The sequence below is a fragment of the Triticum aestivum genome, chromosome 2B, assembly GCF_018294505.1.
Source record: "Triticum aestivum cultivar Chinese Spring chromosome 2B, IWGSC CS RefSeq v2.1, whole genome shotgun sequence".
Classification (NCBI taxonomy): Eukaryota; Viridiplantae; Streptophyta; class Magnoliopsida; order Poales; family Poaceae; genus Triticum; species Triticum aestivum.
The window spans coordinates 675,465,595-675,474,303 of NC_057798.1; positions in this window are offsets into that span (position 1 = coordinate 675,465,595).

The window sequence follows — 8,709 nt, forward strand, 5'->3', positions numbered from 1 at the left end:
TTGTGTATCCACGAGATCCCATCTTGGGGCCTGTTCCGGAGCTCCGCCGGAGGGGGCATCCACCATGGAGGGCTTCTACATCATCACCATGGCCCCTCTGATGAAGTGTGAGTACTTTACTTCAGACCTTCGGGTCCATAGCTAGTAGCTAGATGGCTTCTTCTCTCTTTTTGGATCTCAATACAATGTTCTCCCCCTCTCTCGTGGAGATCTATTCGATGTAATCTTCTTTTTGCGGTGTGTTTGTTGAGACCGATGAATTGTGGGTTTATGATCCAGTATTATCTATGGAAAATATTTGATTCTTCTCTGAATTCTTTTATGTATGATTGAGTTATCTTTGCAAGTCTCTTCGAATTATCCGTTTGGTTTGGCCAACTAGATTGGTAGTTCTTGCAATGGGAGAAGTGCATGGCTTTGGGTTCAATCTTGCGGTGTCCTTACTCAGTGACAGAAAGAGTTGCAAGGCACGTATTGTATTGTTGCCATCGAGGATAACAAGATGGGGTTTTTATCATATTGCATGAATTTATCCCTCTACATCATGTCATCTTGCTTAAGGCGTTACTCTGTTTTTACTTAATACTCTAGATGCATGCTGAATAGCGGTCGATGAGTGGAGTAATAGTAGTAGATGCAGAATCGTTTTGATCTACTTATTTTGGACGTGATGCCTATATACATGATCATTGCCTAGATATACTCATAACTATGCTCAGTTTTGTCAATTGCTCAACAGTAATTTGTTCACCCACCGTAGAATACTTATGCTCTCGAGAGAAGCCACTAGTGAAACCTATGGCCCCCGGGTCTATTCTCATCATATCAATCTATATCACTTTATTTACTTGCTTTGTTTTTACTTTACCTTTACTTTTTACTTTGCATCTATCTATCAAAAATACCAAAAATATTATCTCTATCAGATCTCACCCTCGTAAGTGACCGTGAAGGGATTGACAACCCCTAAGCGTTGGTTGCGAGTTGCTATCGTGTTGTGCAGGTACGAGGGACTTGCGCGTGACCTCCTACTGGATTGATACCTTGGTTCTCAAAAACTGAGGGAAATACTTACGCTACTGTGCTGCATCATCCTCTCCTCTTCGGGGAAAACCAACGCAAGCTCGAGACATAGCAGACACCATATGAAAGATGCTACAAATATCACTCTACCAAGTTAACAGTGTCTCATCATAAATGGCGTTTAAACAAATGTGAAGTAGTACAAGAAATAAATCATATGCAAGATGCAAACAACATCACACTACCATGTTAGAGGTCTCTCGTCATTAGTGCCATTGCATATTCACAGCATTGCATATTCACAGCTTATGATGTGTAAACTAAGGAGAAGGCATTTCAACAAATTAGAAGCAATGAAAGCTAGACACCATATGAAAGATGCAACGAATATCACTCTACCAAGTTAAAACTGTCTCGTCATAAGTGCCATTTCAACAAATTAGTAGTACAAGCTAGAAAAGAATGTGAGATGTAACCTATATCACACTCCGAAGTCAAACCTTCCTTATGATAAGTGATTGTTGCAGGTTACACAATAGTAGTAATTTGATGTAAGAACATGGTGTGATAGACAGATATTGTATGTTCTAGAAACAAGAGCACGTGTCTTATTCAAGTATAATGTGTAAAGTAAGCAGATGGAATTCAAAAAAATTAGAAGCAATACAAGCTAGACATCACACATAACAGGCAACCACATATAACAGTGCCAAGTTAGAGGGAGCACCGGTGATGCTGCACTAGGGGAGACGTGCTCATCATAAACACAGCTTTGTTGAGTGTCTATGCATGTGTTGTCTTGGAAATCATCTTGGGGGTGTGGAGGAGTAGAAACTGTAGAGGCCCTTCGTTCGGAAGGAGCACCTTTATCCGCTGCCTTGCTAACTTCCTTTCGCTTTATTGATTTTGAATTGTCAAGTAAAACCGACAAGAAAAAGCAATAAAATTCTCTCTTCAGAACTCATTCATGCATGATACTAACAATAACTACTTTGATGTAAGGCAAACACATGATACTAGGATGGAATATGTACGAAAAATAGGACGGCATGGAATGTTCACAATTGTTTGTGTAAACTAAGCAGAAACCATTCTAGCAAATAAGAAGCAATGCAAGCTAGACACCACATGAAAGATGCAGCTAGTATGACTCTGCCAAGTTAAAAGCGTCCCATCATAAATGGAATTTCAACAAATTAGAAGCAGCACATGCTAAATCATATAAAAGATGCAACTAATATGGCACTGCATATACTAAAGGTGTCTCGTCATATTGATTGATGCGGGATACAAAAAAATAGTTTTATGTAAGGACATGCTTAATAGACAGATGTAGTATGTAGTAAATACAGGAAGGCATGTCACATTAATAGGTATAATGTATAAGCTAAGCAGACTAGCACATGCAGTTTAACCAGATTGGAAGAATTACAATCTAGACACCATATGCAACATGCAACCAGATATCACGCTGTCAAGTTAGAGCAAGCACCTGCGATGCTAGTGTAGGGTAAATGCTGTAATCAACTACAGAGATACGTTCACTATCTTCATCTAGCAATTCTGTTTCTTGAGAATCATGTCAGGAGGCTGACACTGCATTGTTTAAATGAGGAGTAGTCCCCTTGCCTACCTGCCTCGTCATAAGTGATTGATGAGGGATACACAAGAACATTAGTTTGATGTAAGAACATGGTTAATACATAGATGTACTAGTATGTACCAAAAGCAGAAAGGCATGTCATATTCAAAGGTATAATGTGTAAGCTAAGCAGATGCAATTTAACCAAATTAGAAGCAATACAAGCTAGACATCCGGCTGGAGTGGTGAGCATGATCATCTAGGACGTGAGAGCCTGGTGGGAGGCGGGCTGCTTCACCACCATCGCATCTTTTTAGTTGGCTTCCAGGTGATGCCTATCTTTGCTGGGCTTGTCACTGGCTCGGCCAGTGCCCTGACTAGCTATTTGTCTTCTGGTGCTCACGGGATGGTGGTTCATGTAAAAAATATCTTTCCTTATCTTACCGACTTCGGCCTTTCGAATACAAGCTAGACACCATATGGAACATGCAACCACATATGACACCGCGAAGTTAAAGCAAGCACCTGGGATGGTGGTTCATTGCGAGCGAGGTCATCAACTCCAGAGCTACATTTACCGTCTCCATCTGCTGACACTGCACCCTTTATAGCGCTGTAAAGTGTCTTGCCTACCCGCGAAGAAAGCTGGCACGACTTCTCTCTTTTCTTTGCTGCTTCTCTCAAGGCAGACTCTGAAATACCCTTGCATAAAAACAAAATAGTGAGAGTATGGGTGAAGTGTGTGCAAAACTAATGCACTGTAAGAGTAGCAGATAGCAGGTGGCTGAAAAATAAATGATAGGAGACATATGATAGCTCTACAACATTGCATGGCAAACAAAATTAGATTCTACTCTGTATGATTTTGTAATATATGAGCACAGGAAATGCAGGTACTCCTCTAGCACACCACCACATGTGGTCATATCTAAGATAACAGTCGACTAAAAATAAATAGGTCAGTCGATTTTTTTAATGAACCGTCCGATCTATAAGGAACAGGCAGATGGCCTTCGTCTACCTCCCGCCAGTCACTAGTGACAATCTTTCTTGAACCGCCAGTGACCACCGGCCCAGACCCCTGCCTCCGCCGCCCCGCCCTCCCATTGACCTCACACCACCGCCGTGCTTGGCAGCACCCCCAGGCCATCCCTTTAATCCTGGCCGACCTCCAAATCGGGTGCCAGTAGCTCTAGGCCGCACACGCCCCTAAGATAAACACCAAGGCGCTGCTTCCCCGGCGTAATAGGCGTACTAGCGCCTGTTATGCCAGGGAATGCTTTCTTTAATTGGGAATCAACTGGCCAGAAATTGAAATTCAGGGGGGCGGCGGACCTCTAGCTAAGATGAAATAGTATATGAGGAGAAAACTTGTGCATCGCGAGTTACTAGGAACATCTAGTATCAAGAAGAAGCTGTCGGTGTTCTGGGAATGGGGGTACCCAGACTTGCCTGCCTGCGGCCTACGGCGTGGCTCAAGGGGTGGCCCAGTACGGCCCATCTTCATCAACACATGCTCAAGACCCTCGCGAGGGGCCAAGCCTCGCGGGAAAGGACGACAGGAGGCTTCCTCAGGCACGGCCTCGTCAGGCTGGCTCGCGAAGAGGCGGAGAGATCAAGGCGGGGTACCTCACGAGGTGCCCGTGACGCAAGCCATGACGACCAAGGCCAGGCGGGCGCCGGCCTGCGCAGAGTCCTTGTTTCCCCTTTGGTGCAAAGGGGGCAAGCGCAGGTAAGGGTATCAGGCAAAGGCAACCATTTCGGTGCAATAAGACCAAGACCAGCAGGACGACAGAAGGAGGTCATCGTGGAGCCCAAGCCAACGTCATCGTCAGGGTCTTTGGCAGGCGAGGACCAACTTTAGTCAGGATAAGTGTACTAGATGTTCCCCTTCAAAATGGCCAATTGTTGGCGCCCTTCCTGCTCAATATTTGGGAAGAGGCCCAGGGCCTCCGCTATAAATAGGACTAGCCACCCCCAGGGTAGAGGCATCGGCATCTGATCCAGAGACGAGCCAGAGAGAAGAACCTTGGACAACACCACCGTAGGAACAGACCCTCGCGAGGCTGTTCTTCCCTTGTATTGTTCATCATCAGCCCCAGAGGCAATCCACCACACCACACACTGGAGTAGGGTATTACACCACAATGGTGGCCTGAACCAGTATAAATCTGTGTCCTTTGTGTTGTTCTTTGTGTAGTTTACATCCTAGCGAGGCGGTAAGACATGAGTAGACTAGGGGTGTGATCTCCGCGCGCACCCTAGTGTTCGAACCTCAAGGACTGCCGGATCCCGAAATCCGACATTTGGCGCGCCAGGTAGGGGTGTGCCGGAATCCGCCTTTCACCGCATCATATTTTCACCGCCCATCCCATCCATGTCGGACGCACGTCGCGCCGGCGCCGAGCGCCGGGCCGCTCTCGCCACTCGCGTCGCTCTGACGGCCCCCGTCGACGGGTGCCGCCGCTGTTCCCCGTCGCCCGCCGTCAATGCCGCCATCGGCCCGGCGGGGAACAAATAGCAGGCTTCGTCCCTGCACCCATCAGTGCGGCAAGAAGGCCGCACCGCCACTCCGTGGACGACTCTGGCCGGCTCCTCGTCCCACGCCCGTCGCGCTCCTGCGGACGCGCACGCCGCGCTGCTCCTGGCGCGGGAGCTCATGCACTACTGTCCCATCGAAGACCTCTACGATGAGTGGCTCGCCCGCATCACCGAGCTCGTCAGCGCCGCTGGGGGCTCCCCTGCACCGTCCCTCTCGTTGCACTGCGCACCGCCCGGCGCGGGCGACGAAGCTTCGGGGGTGCCTCAGCCGCCTCCCCCTCAAGAAGGCGCCTTGGCTCCAAGGCGTGTGGCCCCTGGGCGGAACCCACTCCGTCCGGCACCAACGCAGCAAGAGAAGAGCTGCCAAGAGATCCCTCGTCCCCAAGAAGCCACCCGCGTGCTCCCTGCATCGGCTCGGCACGAGCGCGCACCTGCTCCGGCGCATCAAGACCCCGCGCTGCGTCTGGAGGCAGCGCACCAGGACTTCCAAGATCAAGCTCTCCATCGCCCAAGGCCTCCCACGGCCACTGCAGGCTGCCGTGCCTTCTCCGCCGAGCTACGCAGCGTGGCCTGGCCGGTCAAGTTCAAGCCAAACCTTCCCCCGCGCTTCGATGGCACGACTGACCCTTCTGAGTTCCTCCAGCTCTACGAGCTGGGCATCGAAGCCGCCAACGGGGATGAGAAGGTCATGGTGAACTGGTTCCCCATGGCGCTCAAGGACGGCGCCCGCACCTGGCTCCTGAACCTGGCTCCAGGCACGATATCCTCCTGGGACGAGATGCGCACCCGATTCATCGCCAACTTCCAAGGCACCCACGACCGGACCCTGGCCATGAGCGACTTGCGTCGCATCAAGCAGCAGCCGGGGGAGACCCTGCAGAAGTTCATCCAGTGCTTCAAAAACGCTCGCCTTAAGATCCCCAAGGTGTCCGAGGAGGCCATCATCTCAGCCTTCTCCGACAGCGTGCATGACGTCAAGATGAAGGAGGAGCTCGCAATCCATGAAGACCTGTGCACCTCCCTGGAGCTGTTCAACCTTGCGACCAAGTGCGGTAGGGCTGAGGAAGGGCGCCCGTCCCTCCTCGAGCTGCCAGTTGCCGACCAAGAAGAGAAGAAGCCCAAGACCAAGGACATGAAGCGCAAGGGGGCTGCAGTGCTTGCAGCAGAGCCAGACACCAAGCAAGGCAGGGATCAGCCTGAGTCATCCAAGGGCAGCCGATACTGTGTGTACCATGACCTCCACACCCACAACACCAATGAATGCCAAGAGCTCAGAGCCGTGCGAGATGTACGTGCGGGCCGACGCCCCGAGCGCAGCGACCGGGGATATGGCCGAGGAGGAGGAAGAGGTGGAGGACGATGGGAAGACCGTGGCCCACGCCAAGGGTGGCGCGACCGACCTCACGAAGACCGCTGGCAGGACCAGCCTCGTGAGGGAGGTTGGAGAGACCCACCTCCCGAGGGGGGTTGGAGGGATCAACCTCGCGAGGACCGCCCGCAGGGTAACGCAGGCCTCGCTCCTCTGCCATCACAGGCGAGGAGGAATGAAGACCATCATCAGGACGAGGGGGCTGGAGGCTCCAGGAGCCACGCACAATCGCCTGCATCTTGGGCGGCGCACAAGCCCCAACCTCTCAGCACATCTTCAAGCAATTTGCCCGCGAGGTGAATGCAGTCCTCCCCAAGCTTGAGGCCACATGCCCTCTCAGGTGGTCATCATGCGCTATCACGTTCAGCTCAGCGGATCAGCTCAAGTGCGCGGCCACAGCCGGAGTCCTCCCGATGCTTTGCTCCCCAATCATCAGCAATGTGCAAGTCACCAGGACCCTCATCGATGGCGGAGCGGGGCTCAATGTCCTATCCGTCGAGACGTTCAACAATCTCCAAGTGCCATACAATCAGCTACAGCCAACCAAGCCTTTCTCAGGAGTCACTGATGGTTCCACGGTTCCGATAGGGCAGGTCCGCCTTGCTGTTACCTTCGGGAAGCACGACAACTACCACACCGAGCTCATTGACTTCGACGTCGCTCACATCCGCCTGCCGTACAATGCCATCCTTGGGTACCCCGCCCTGGCCAAGTTCATGGCCGTGACCCATCACGGCTACAATGTCCTCAAGATGCCAGGAAGCGGTGGAGTCATCACTGTGCCTTGTGAAGAGAGAGACGCCGTGTGTTCTCTGGAACATGCTTTCCAAGCCACATCAATTGAAGACCCAGATCACGGAAGCGGGAGGCTTCTCGAGGCTGCCCTCAAGAAGAAGAAGACATTGCATGGCCCGACCCCTCGGGAGGCAGGCCCCTCAGGGTCCGCGCCTGTTCAGGGGGTGCCTCCTTCTGCCGCATAGGAAGGTGCGCCCGGTGCCCTCTTCGAGCAAGGCTCGGGGGCTCTCTCCTGGAGGGCCATCGACTTTGCTAGGATCACGAGGGAGGCGCTCGGGCACCACTTGGGGGCATACTTCAAAGCACGTTTCCCTCAAGAAGGAGAAAGACAAGGAGGGCCAAACCCTCAGGAGTTCATCAGCGAGATCATTCAGGAGCTGCAGGAGTCAAGAGTCATGAGCGGCAGCCGCCGCTTACCCGCCGTAGCTCCCCATCCAGGCGAGGATGGTGGGCTGCGCATCTGCATCGACATACCAGGACTCAACCGAGCCGCCTCTCAAGAGCGCCTTTGGCCCTCACGCGTGGACGCTACGAAGGTCCACCCCACAGCTATGTTCGCATGCCTCACGGCCTACCGAACGTGGCTGCGGTGCGTCAGCGCCTCATGAGGAGCATCTTGGAGGCTCAAGCAGTCAGGCATTCCGCAGTCCTGTCGGAGATGGAGATGGTCCGCGAGGAGCCGCCAGTGCCTCCGGAGCCTCCCGAGGCCCCGGGGCCTGGGCGCTCGTGAAGATTGTCTCCTACAGCACGCGCCGTCCACTACTTCAGCATCCCTTCATCTTCAACGTTATCAGGTGACATCCTTCAAGTTTCATTTTCAGCTAGGAGCACCCCCCAGGGCTGCATCATTCCCAGGCCGTGTGGGTTCGTCCCTGCGGCATGTATCCCTTTAATTCATGCTCTAGCTTACTTTATCGGGGGTGCCCCTCAGGCTGCATTATCCCCAAGCTACCTGGGCCAGACCCGGTGGCATGTATCCCTCTCGCATTTATTCGGGTCGTGCATTTGACCTATCATTATTGTTGTGTGATATTTTCCCATGGCACCCTTCTTTCTTCATGTCGGCTGCTTGCACGTTAAAGGGGGGGGGGTACCTGAGCATCGCGACTCATGGGCTCTTATTGGCTCTCCAACCCTCACCCTCTGGTCATGTCCACGGCATCGTGACCTGGCATGCCAGCGACTGTTGAGCCCCGCTGGAGGGCCGGGACCCGAGGACGTAGAGCACCGACATCTAACCAAACCTGCAGGGACACATTACAAGAAAAGGCCCAGAGCCAGGCGCAACCCGCCTTGAGGTAGGGCCCTGTGAGTCCCACGCTAGCTCACGGGTGCCCAGATACACCTCGCCAGGCCCTACCGTGCCAGCCACGTGTCAGGGCGGAGCTGTACACGCCCC